Source organism: Schistocerca nitens, chromosome 8 (genome assembly GCF_023898315.1).
Source record: "Schistocerca nitens isolate TAMUIC-IGC-003100 chromosome 8, iqSchNite1.1, whole genome shotgun sequence".
Classification (NCBI taxonomy): Eukaryota; Metazoa; Arthropoda; class Insecta; order Orthoptera; family Acrididae; genus Schistocerca; species Schistocerca nitens.
Window position 1 is genome coordinate 587,917,411 of NC_064621.1, and position 9,159 is coordinate 587,926,569.

Here is a 9,159-nt window from a genome sequence, read left to right on the forward strand (position 1 = left end):
AACTCCTCCCGAACAAGCCATGAAGGCCCAACGGTAACCGACCGGCCGCCGTATCATCCTCAGCACATAGACGTCACTGGATGCGGATATGGAGGGGCATGTGGTCAGCACACCGCTCTCCCGGCCGTATGTCAGTTTCCGAGACCGGAGCCGCGACTTCTCAATCAATTAGCTCCTCACTTTGCCTCACAAGGGCTAAGTGCACCCCGCTTGCCAACAGCGACTGGCAGACCGAATGGTCACCCATCCAAGTGGTATCCCAGCCCGACAGCGCTTAACTTTGGTGATCTGATGGGAACCGGTGTTACCATTGCGGCAAGGCCGTTGGCAATTAGTTTCTTCCACCGTTTTTAAATTTGGGCTTATTGCTCTTCCGTTCGTTGAAACTACGAAATTCGTGGGGCTCATGCTCTATTCGAAACTTTCTTGGTCTTCCTACGTGTCTTTCCTGGCAGCCCGCCTTTTGCGGTCACTCAGTGTCCTACGTGTCCTTAGTGGTACCTCCTGGGGAGCAGATCTAACAGCCTCCTCCGTTTTTACCGGTCCCTTATCCGTTCGAAGCTAGTCTATGGGTGTTTCTTTTACGCATCTGCACGTCCGTCCGTCTTACGCGGTCTGAATACTAACCACCATAGTGGCATCCGTTTGGCCACTGGCGTCTTTTACATTAGGCCGGTTGAGAGTCTGGATGCAGAAGTTGCGGAACTGCCACTGTCCTACCGCCGTAACTTTCTCCTCTGCAGGTACGCATGCAGTTCGTCTGCCATGCGTGGCCACACATCCTACACCTTCTTCTTCGAGGACTCCTCTGATCGCCAGTATGGGGCGCGTCTCTCTTCTCTTTACCTCCTGGAGTTCGTTTTCTGCTCTTACTCTGACAACTTCACGCAACCTGCAACTTTCCCGGTGGGTGTGAACCCTTGATCACCTTGGCTTCATGCGGCGGCCCGTGTTCTCCTTGGTCTTCACTCGCTTCCTAAAGACACTACTCCAGCCTCGCTCTGTCGCCTTCAGTTTCACGACCTTCAAATGGAAATTCGCGTTAGTACCTTTGTGTACAGTGATGGCTCTTGGACTAACCGTGATGTCAGGTGTGCCTTCGTCGTTGGCGCCGATGTTTTTCGGTATCTGCTTCCGGAACACTGCCCAATATTTATAGCAGAGCTCTTCACCCCATATCAGGCCACGCAGTACACCTGGCAACACAGGCTTTTCAAATGTTTCTTTATTCCAGTCTTTGATCACAATATAAATTCTTTCGACGATGACCGGTTTCAGTCAGTAATTAAAATCTTCAGATCTGTTCTACACCATGTCCTAATGTGATAAAGCCGTAATGGCATCGTCAAAACATACGAGGGCTGTCCAGAAAGTAAGTTACGATTGATCGCAAAATAGAAATCACAGTAAAAATCAGAAATGTTTCATTTGTAACAGTTAGCTACACCTTTCAGCTACTTCTCTACGTAGTCGCCGTTCTGACTCAGACATTCGTGGTAGCGTTGTACCAACTTTCCAATACCCTCATCATAGAAGGCAGCCGCCAGTGGTTTCCGCCAATTCTCTACCCTGGTCTAAAGCTCGTTGTCTGTGCCAAAATGTTGTCTCCATAGCCAGCGGTTCGTTTGAGCAGAGATGAAACTCAGTGGGAGACAGTTACGGGCTGTATTGTGGGTAACCAAACATTTCCAATTGAAACGATGTAGGAACATCTTCATTGCCCCTGCAGGATGAGGCAGAGAATTGTCTTGAAGAAGAAACCGCACGGCAGTTATGTAATGTTGGTTGCATAGCTTCAGGGGAAAATTCTCACCAGGCCCTCGTACTTGGCGGGAGACACTATTTTCTATAACATCTTTACGCGCTCACTAAGAGCTCAGGAATGAAAAGAGCGACATAATTCTACCTAGAGTCATACTAGAGACACTGCCCAACACATCTTTGCAAAGCTTTATCGGATTTTCATAGTCGTTTCCATTTCGTGACAGATCGTAACTTACTTTCTGGACAGCCCTCGTATATCAGCACATGGTGTAGAATAGATCTGAAGATGGTCATTATTGACTGAAACCGGTCATCGTCCAAGGAATTTATATTGTGTCAGGTTACCTTCCTTTGGGAAAGCTGTTGAACTCAACGACTGTTAAATTGACTTGTAAATTATAGATTTCAGCGATCAGTCGTCCTTTCTTAAATTTTATTGGCAGATCTAGAATTCAGCTAGAAGCTAGCCATTCTCAATGCACTATTATTTATGCTCAATGCATGTAACGCCTGTTGGTCGGGCTTCATCCGCAGTTCATTGAATACGCCGACTGATCGCTGAAATCTATAATTTATATTGTGATCAATGACTGGAATAAAAAAAAGCATTTGACGGTTCCTGGATCCCTGTTTATATTCGCGACTATATCGCAGCTGGTGAAACAGGCTTCTCAGTTGCGTCATCTGCTCAGACTCTCTCTGTGACGTTCGTGGCTTCTGTGTGCTGTACACCGTCCATCCTTAATGCAGCGGGTCCAGGAAATCTGTCACTTGCTCACTCTCGATGTAGCCACCGTGATGTTTATGTGGGCCCCTCGTCATTTCGGTCTGACAAGAATCGATGCCGCTGAAGCTGCTGCTAAGGCTTCAGTCCCTCAGTCAGCTACATCTTACATTCCCTCCGATGATCTGTGTGTTACCGTCTGTCAGCAGGTGATGTCACTTTGGCATCACCATTGGTCCTCTCTTCATGGGAACAACCACCATGTTATTAAGCCACTACCAGCAGCTTGAACGACATCTCCCCGGCCCTCTCGTCGTGAGGAGATCATTTTAGCTAGGTTGCCTATCGGGCACTGTCTTTTCAGTCATCGCTATTTGTTAAGTGGTGCCACCCACCTTGTGTAGACTGCGTCAACTTTTGACGATCCGAAATCTCCTGATGGAATTCATTTATTTTAAGCACTTACGTTCTCGTTTGTGTTTTCCGTCTGAGTTATCAGCCGTTTTAGAGAATGAGCGTATTTCACTCTTTATCCTTCTGGGCCTTTTCTATGTGGTGTATTTTATAGACCCTTCCCCACGTCCCCGTTTTTAGCTGTCTTCTCTTCTGTCGAATACGATTGATGTGTAGTCGTTTTCAACTCCTCTCTTTGTCTTCGTGTTCAGTTTTGACTTGCGCGCGTATGACCCTAGTTGTTTTTTGCGCCCTAAACAAAAGAATGCAAACAAAACATGATGATGGCACCGTGCTGTCGAAACGGCCATGCAGGTAAAATATTAACAAGTGACTGTTGCAGTATATATATTATTTCATTAAAACTAATATTACCACGACATTATTGACATTCATCGCATATTGAAAGAACTTTTGTGATAAAGAAGATGCTTCTTAATCATCCTTAGAAAATATATACTAATCTTTCTTCTCACATTTGTTACTTGGTTGCAGATGACCAAGTATCATAGTAACAGTATGTTACAATTTATCTTCCGCGGACTCAGGAGAATGGAACTCTTCCCATGTTTCATGAGTGAGATCACCCGCTGAACTTGTTCAAATGATTATCTACTCAGCGCTCACTCCACGACCTGGCTTTTAGGAAGCATAACTCTGCAGTCAGTCACAAGTAAACATGTGAAGAAGTAGCCATAACGACAGTAAAATGAGCGTTGGAGGTGAGACAATGGCGCGCCGCGCCGCTCTTGAGTTCCACCTTTCGTGTCAGCAGTCTTTTCACTTCACTTTTTAGCTGTGGAGAGGCAGCGAGGTTCCCGGGCCTGTCTCTGGCGCAAAGACCCCCCTTGGAAGTACAAACTGATGAGATATTTAATAAAGGCGTAGGGCGCGGCACGGTGCTCTTCCCATCGGCCCCTGCAGCCGCCAGCGCCACTGTACAGGCCAGTATTAAAATTCTCATCAGCTGGAGCCCGGTCTGACGAATGAGCCGCACCTGCGGCCCGCTTACGCCCCGGCCCGTAAGGAAAGCGCGGCCGGGCCCTCGCCTTATTCCCCGTTTAGCGAACGCCACTTGCTGGCTCTGGCCAAGTTTTTAACAAGCTCGAGGCGTGTACCCATCGCAAGCGCCTCAAGTAATTTGACGGGGTCCTTGTTTCGCTCATATTTGCCGGCTTCCTGATATCTCGTAACTTTAAGACTTGTTCGGCTTCTTTTTCGCAACATTATTTGAGAATTACGGTTCTCTAACTGTCTCATAATATCCCCACTCGAGTCACGACGGTCCATAATATCCGACACCAGACTTTCAGGAAATCATGGTCAGCCCACTACCGAAAACTAAACAAGTGCATAAACTGAGGAACCAGCCAAAAGGTCACACTAAACATGTGTGCCGGATCGCTACTCGTAACCACAACCTCATGGCTATAAACAGCTGATTACATTAAGGAACAGAAAAACGGAAACAATAAATTTTGGGATGCTGGACGAAGTTCAGTTTGGTTTCAGACAGAAAAGCATTTGTTGTCTTCCATTCATATTTGGAAAGATTCTTGGAAAACAATCACGTAACCCCCCCCCCCCCCCCCCCGCATGTACCACGGACCTTGCCGTTGGTGGGTAGGCTTGCGTGCCTCAACGATACAGATAGCCGTACCGTTGGTGCAACCACACTGGAGGGGTATCTGTTGAGCGGCCACACAAACGTGTGGTTCCTGAAGAGGAGCAGCAGCCTTTTCAGTAGTTGCAGGGGCAACAGTATGGATGATTGACTGATCTCGCCTTGTAACACTAACCAAAACGGCCTTGCTCTGCTGGTACTGCGAATTTCTGGGAGCAAGGGGAAACTATAGCCGTAATTTTTCCCGAGGGCATGCAGCTTTATTGTAAGGTTAAATGATGACGGCGTCCACTTGGGTAACATATTCCGGAGGTAAAATAGTCTCCCATTTGGATCTCCGGGCGGGGATTACTCAGGAGAACATCATTATCAGAGAAAAGAAAACTGACGTTCTACGGATCGGAGGGTGGAATGTCAGATCCATTAATCCCTAAATCACCCAGGGCTAGCAGATAATTAGGATTGTGAAAAGGGCCTAGGGAGTTGCCGGTTGGATTCATTTCACAATTGTAATTTATTATCATTTAGTTCACAAATACGCTTTTGAAAGAGTTAAATTTGCTTCGCAGCTGAAGGCCTCCAAACAGATGCTTTAGAATAAGTTCAATTTAGAAAAGACATGACACAGTTAAATTTACGAATAAGAGATCAGGATGCGGACCGGCTGATGGCCGCCGGATTAAATCTCCAAAATTCCAAATATACAATGTTGATTACTGAAGGCAGAAGGCCACAATGTTTTAAGATGCTAACAGGGCTGATGGCCCAAAAGGTGCACAGAAAGAGATAAACAAACGCAATTAGATGGCTGAAGGCCGCGAAGTTAAATTATGCAAATTAAGGAAATATATATTGCAAAAATAGGTAAAACAACACATTAAATTTAAAATTTGCTTTTTGCAACACCAACGGCGGAAGGCCCACAATAACTTGTAAAATCTTTCAGAGGAAATTACAGTAACCTTTCAAGAGCAGATGGCGATAATGTTTGGACTTGAAGGAAACTCTCAGAACATTTCCAGTGCTGAAGGCCCACAACTAACCTTTCCAAATTAAAAATATAAAATACATTTAAATTAAAACAACATTAGCTCTGCCAAAAGGATAATTAAGAGAACGGCACTCAGGAGTCTCCAGTGGATCAGTCTACCCTCGTTCACTTAGGCGAGACAGGTGGTGAGTCCAACTACACTTAAGTCGTGGGAACCCAACCAGGGGATAGTCACGGACCGACCGACACAACGACTTGCTTGCCATCAATCAGTACATGAGAACTCGAACAGAAAAGGTTACGAACGTGATAATCCACAATGATGTATGTATTAGCTGTCAAAATTACACACCATGTTGGACAGCGACAACAGGTGCGGAAAGGACGCTGCCTGTAATTACTTCAGTGGCCAGGGCAGGTAACTGGAACACTAACAGCCACAAGGCAGAAAATTCCGCTGGTACACTTGAATTTGACATACGGTAAATAGTCAACCAATAAAACTAATTGCACCACAAGGCGGCTAAATTTCATCAATAGAAACACGCGATGTTGCTTACAGGAAAACCTCCCCAAAAGCGAATCACCGAAACGAACCACACAACATGGATGGACGTGACCTGGGTAGTTGAAAACACTACTCAACTTTGACGTCCTGGGTTGCTGAACCACGAAGCTCGCAGCGATCGGACAGCTCCACACACGTTCCGGCACTGCGCAGGGACCGCCAGCGGACTCAGCCGACTGCACCACGCTAACTTCCCTGGTCCGCAGCAACCGACCTACTACCCTCAGATTGCCGACAACATCTAAAATAGTCGTCAGTTGAAATAACGCTAACTACATACTGCTGTGTTAGCAGAAGAGCCAACACCGTGTTGCTAGAGGAGGCCAAAATGCACGCGTTTAATTACACGCAGACTGGCGTGAGGTATGGAACAATTAATGGAGTTGAGTCTAATAAGAAAAGAACGTAGTTCTTGGAATACTTAACTTTAATCCATAATCGGTGTACATCTCTCTTGACTGTACATGCTTCATAAGATAAATATCAATTGAATACGGCGCCTTGCTAGGTCGTAGCAAATGGCGTAGCTGAAGGCTATGCTAACTATCGTCTCGGCAAATGAGAGCGTGGTTGTCAGTGAACCATTCCTAGCAAAGTCGGCTGTACAACTGGGGCGAGTGCTAGGAAGTCTCTCTAGACCTGCCGTGTGGTGGCGCTCGGTCTGCAATCACTGACAGTGGCGACACGCGGGTCCGATGTATACTAATGGACCGCGGCCGATTTAAAGGCTACCACCTAGCAAGTGTGGTGTCGGCGGTGACACCACACATACACAACCTGACAAATACTTGGACGAAGACCTGAACGATACACAACAGTAACTAAGCACACACGAATACAATAGGGAGTCGATACACACACACAGCCGACTCGTGAACGATCGGCGATTCAAAACACGTCGTCCGGTAGGACAACCGACCAACGATCCACCAAGACCGTGGCCAGGCTCAAGTGATGCGTGGCCGCAATGGTCGTGCGTGCCATGTTCACGCACACCTCGCTGCTGCTCCAAACCGACTGCACTAGTGCCGCATTGAAATTCCCCGACTGGCAGGTCCGGACCGCACTCTAGACGCGTTCCAACAAACTGGCAGACCCCGAACTCGCGACACGAAGTGGTTTACGACAGACAACGACCGGGAAGTAATAGCGGTCGAGCAAAGATACTACGAGAGGGGATATATCGATACGCGCTGCTAGCGCCGGTCACAGTCGGGCAAGGCAGCAACTCAGTGACAATAATAATTTAATTTAACGTAGTGAGATGGAAGTACCTTAATAACAGGGTGTGAAATAGATAATGGCGGGAACACGAGCCAAACACGGCTCAGATAATTTAAAAAGGAAAATGGATAGGCTAGAGTTAGATATAGTGGGAATTAGTAAAGTTCGGAGGCAGGATGAACAAGACTACTGGTCAGGTGAATACAGGGTTATAAATACAAAATCAAACAGGGGTAATGCAGGATTAGGTTTAATAATGAATAAAGAAATAAGAGTGCGGGTAAGCTACTACAAACAGCACAGTGAACGCATAATTTTGGCCAAGATAGACACAAAGCCCATGCCTACTACAGTAGTACAAGTTTATATGCAAACTAGCTCTGCAGATGACTAAAAGACTGATGAAATGTATGATGAGATAAAAGATATTATTCAGATAGTGAAGGGAGACGAAAAAATAAGAGTCATGGGTGACTGGAATTTGATAGTAGGAATAGGAAGAGAAGTAAACTTATTGGATGAGTATGGAATGGGGATAAGATATGAAAGAGGAAGCTGCCTAGTAGAATTTTGCACAGAGCATAACTTAATCATAAGTAACACTTGGTTCAAGAATCATAAAAGAAGGTTGTATACATTGAAGAGGCCTGGAGATGCTGGAAGGTTTCAGATAGATTATATAATGGTAAGAAAGAGATTTAGGAACCAGGTTTTACATTGGATGACATTTCCAGGGGCAGATGTGGACTCTGACTACAATCTATTGGTAATGAACTATAGATTAAACCGGGATAACCTCACAGAACCAGAGGTTGTAGAGAGTTTCAAGGAGAGGAATGGGGGAAAGAAATACAGTAGAAGAAGAATGGGTAGCTTTGAGAGATGAAATAGTGAAGGCAGCATTGGATCAAGTAGGTAAAAAGACGAGAATTACTAGAAATCCTTCGATAACAGAAGATGTGTTGAATTTAATTGATGAAAGGAGATAATATAAAAATGCAGCAAATGAAGCAGGTAAAAAGGAATATAAACGTCTCAAAAATGAGATCGACAGGAATTGCAAAATGGCTAAGCATGGATGGCTAGAGGAGAAATGTAAGGATGTAGAGGCATATATCACTATGGGTAAGATATATAATGCCTACAGGATAATTAAAGAGGCCTTTAGAGAAAAGAGAACCACTTGTACGAATATCAAGAGCGCAGATGGAAACCCAATTCTGAGCAAAGAAGGAAAAGCACAAATGTGGAAGGAGTATTTAGAGGTTCTATACAAGGGCGGCGTACTTGAGGACAATATTGTGGAAATGGAAGAGGATGTAGATGTGGATGAAATGGGAGATATGATACTGTGTGAAGAGTTTGACAGATCACTGAAAGACGAAACAATTCCCTGGGAGTAGACAACATTCCACTTAAACTACTGATGCCTCGGGAGAGCCAGCCCTGACAAAACTCTACCATCTAGTGAGCAAAACGTTTGAGACAGGAGAAATACCTTCAGACTTCAAGAAGAATATAATAATTCCAGTCCCAAAGAAAGCAGGTGTTGACAGATGTGAAAATTACCCATCTATCAGTTTAATAAGCCACGGCAGCAAAATACAAACACGAATTCTTTACAGACGAATGGAGAAACTGGTAGAAGCCGACCTCGGGGAAGATCAGATTGGATTCCGTAGAAATATTGGGACACGTGAGGCAATACTGACCCTACGACGTATCTCAGAAAATAGATTAAGGAAAGGCAAACCCACATTTCCAGCATTTGTAGGCTTAGAGAAAGTCTTTGACAATGTTGACTGGAATAC

General features: G+C 45.4%; 1 pseudogene; it reads right to left on the reverse strand.

Annotated features, from left to right (window-relative positions):
* Window positions 1-211: 211 nt before the first annotated feature.
* On the reverse strand, window positions 212-329 carry LOC126200026 (5S ribosomal RNA; annotated as a pseudogene).
* Between the last annotated feature and the right edge of the window lie 8,830 nt (window positions 330-9,159).